This window comes from Aplysia californica, unplaced genomic scaffold (assembly GCF_000002075.1).
Source record: "Aplysia californica isolate F4 #8 unplaced genomic scaffold, AplCal3.0 scaffold00096, whole genome shotgun sequence".
NCBI lineage: Eukaryota > Metazoa > Mollusca > Gastropoda > Aplysiida > Aplysiidae > Aplysia > Aplysia californica.
The window spans coordinates 113,529-116,945 of record NW_004797366.1 but is presented as its reverse complement, the minus strand read 5'-3'; the positions used below and the strand labels follow the sequence as shown (position 1 = coordinate 116,945).

The window sequence follows — 3,417 nt, the reverse complement described above, 5'->3', positions numbered from 1 at the left end:
CAATGCTCGAGACAAAGCACAATGCTAACGCGATCAGAACCCTGCGAGGCGAGAGGGGACTCGGGGCAAGGAAAAAAAAAAAAAAAAAAAGCACAGCACCACCAATCTCACGAGTTGACTTTGTGTTTGGGGAAAGCGTTATCCGTCCGCCAACATTTGTTACAAACTCACGGGGCGCACTCCTCCCACCCAAACTTCTGCACCAACCCAAACGCAAAGCAAGAAGCGGCCGGACAGAGCCAGTGTCTGTGCGCGCGTGTCTGTGTGAGGCGTTGGTTTATCTCTAGCTTCTCTCGCCTCCAGCCGGGCTAAACACATCCCATTATCCGGTGCTGAGCCCTATCTTCTCGGCATTTTCACTCAGAAAGAAAAAAATTGCAAAAAGTCCACACATACCGGTATTGTCCTTCCCGCTAACCTCTTCGCGTCTAAATAAAGAGCGAGTTGTTGCACCTTCCGAGTATACCAGGACACGGCGCAATATTACCACGGGGTTGGTGAGTAAAAAATAATAAACCGTGTGGTTCTAATGCCAGAGTAATCCCACCCCAACTCACACTCAAGGAGCTAAGCCAAGCATAATGTTTTCTTTACTCTGACACAGATGTGCTGAGATAAACTGAAATTTTCAGAGTAAATGTTATGCCGCATGATGCCCAACAGGCGCAAATCTCAGAGCAGTACAAATTTGAAATTACATTTGTCATGTGCTTATCTCTGTTTAAAAAGACTATGTTGTAGTACTGCACCGCATTTAGTCAAATGGACACAGTGGAAATAAATACAATATACGTAATTTAAATTACCTTACTCAGAAGTATATTAAAGCTGCAATTTAAAACTTTTTTGCCCATTCACCTGAGCTGAAAATGACAGTTAACAGCTTGGAGTTTCCCTTTTTACAAAACTACATAGAGGTGACATTTTGACAGGTAACTATAAACATAAAGGCAAAAACTGTGGAGAGAAGGTGGGGTGAAAATGAAATGCATGTAGTACTCACAAAAATCTTGTCGTTTCGACTGCCAAAAAAGGGAAAGTCAACGGTAAGGTTGATCTTCCCTGAGCTCCCATCGTCGGATCGCTCCGTCATGTTATCTCCGGTAGCCGTACCAAAAGGAAAGAACGCTGTGACTGGCACCGATCGGGCAGGTCTGGGGCTCTGGGCCAGCAGGACGCAGAGACTGAGGAGCAGCAGACGCGTAAAGCAGCGTGTTGAGGCCGGCCGTACTCGCGCAGGTATCACTGAGTGGCTCAAACCTGCACATGAACACATTATATTCACAGGGCATCAAGGGGTTGATTTTGGTAGGGGGTTCAAGGTAATCCAACCTGGGTGAACGACAACACGCTGAAGATGATGATGACAGCAATGGTGAAAATGATGATGACGAAAAAGACTGCTGCGACTGAAGACGATTAAAGCTGCAGGAATCTTGGGTTTGTGTTAGTGGACTCATGTCGGATGCTTCGAAGTGGTGGGACCAAGCAGGTCTCGTCGGCAGTTGCTGTAGCTGAACAAAGCAGTGGGTGAAGGACGAGACGCTGGATTGGGCCAAAGGTTCAAGTTCGGGTCCTTGTTGTAACTTTCATATAGAGAAGGCCCACAATGCACTGGCAGCGCACAACATGGAGGCATGTCCCAGAACACATTTACACACTAACAACACAAAACACAGTAGGCAGCACACCTCTGAATTTACTTCCTCCTGAAGTCCAGTTATACTGTGTAGATTTTCGTTGACACATTAATCCACTGCGTTAATCCAAGTCATTGTTTGTGAAGGGTAATCCACGGCCTGTGGTGAGGATAAAGCAAAACACAAGTAGATCATTAAAAATCATTGTGAGGACAAACTGCAGTACATTCAGAAACTATAATTTCATACTTGCCTCTATTACAATGAATAATTCAATAACCCCTCCCCCCACACAAACACGAACAACATGACATAACATATTTTAAAAAGTCTCCAAAGAACATTACGGGGAGCGCATGTCTATGAAAAGATGTAACGAAAGCATAAGCAATATCAAAATGAATCTAAAATGGAATTTTTCCGTTTAAGTACAGATGAGCCATTCTCAGAAAGTCAGCCTAGAAATGTTTAAAACAAAACCAAATTTTTATCTCACCAACATTAAGCTTATTATATAGAGTTTAGTCCAACTTTTATTGGCTTTTTATGATCTCGAAAATTTGAATGAAAAAAATTATCAGATACAGAACTTTCACAATTATACAATGAAATACTGGTACTATATACTACTATACCATACTATAAATGATTTTCATTCAAGTTTTGTGGCGATTACTAGACTATGGAAGTATCTTAAGTACCCTGTGGAAAAAACAGTGTGACTCTCATGTCCAAACCCTACAACCGACAACCACTTTCATTTTTATGGAAACATAAGTTACATTTTGGCACTTTTCTTTATCTAATTTTAACGTACCCTTTGAGTGCTAATTGGTAAGGAAATCGTGACCGAGCCATTTGCAATTTTAAGACATCCTCTTTACAATGTAACAATAATCAAAAATACAATTCATGACACACTTTCAATTATTATTGAAATGTATTTTGTAAACTTGTGAGTACTTTCGCAAATTACATCCACTTATTTACTTTTTCATTGAAAATGCTGAATTTTCTCCTATATAAATTCTTCTCTTGTGTCGTTTGCCCGTCAATAAAAAAAACCCAACCTCTCCAATAAAAAGTATCCCCCCCCCCATGTTTTCTTTATTAATTTGTTTAGAACTGTTTCAAGAATTTTTTTTCTCAACATGAACAAATTGAAAATTCAATGCATTTTGTGACCCATGCAATATGTAACTATCTTTCAAAATTCATTAAAAAAAATTAAATGTTCCCTACATTGTGCAAATAAAATAAAAGTAAAAAACCCCCAAACAATGTACAAAATTAGCAAATCAAACCATGCTGCTGCCACAGTTTTGGCGAAACAAACGGTTCCCAATGTACAAGTAACATCGGACCCAGAGCGGTAATAATAACAATGATAAGAGCAGGTGTGCGATCTGCAAACTTTCTACCATCGTTCTTTGAAAGACAGAGTAACAATATTATGGAAACACAACTTTTTAGTGATAATAGTAATTGCATTTGCACAGCGCATATCAACGCTCGGCAAAATATATTCTACGCGGTTTTGTTCAAATTTTGTTCAGAGAAGTCATAAATTTCATAAGAATGAATTATGAATGTAATTTATTAGGATATGATATGCTTATGGATGCACCTGCAAAAGCAACAGTTTCTTTTTGTGTACGCGTGTATGTGTTGGTGATCTTATTATTATTATTATTATTATTATTATTATTATTATTCGAATGTGTGTGTGTGTGTGTGTGTGTGTGTGTGTATATGATCTTATGCAGTTGCAAGCGCT

General features: G+C 39.6%; 1 long non-coding RNA gene across 2 annotated transcripts in view; it reads right to left on the bottom strand.

Annotated features, from left to right (window-relative positions):
* Positions 1-1,080: 1,080 nt before the first annotated feature.
* LOC118477437 overlaps positions 1,081-3,417 on the bottom strand; it is a 3,537-nt gene continuing 1,200 nt past the window's right edge. For both annotated transcript variants that reach the window (XR_004858379.1, XR_004858380.1), the window contains exon 2: positions 1,081-1,799. This is a non-coding gene — a long non-coding RNA (uncharacterized LOC118477437). The remainder of the gene's footprint in view (positions 1,800-3,417) is intronic.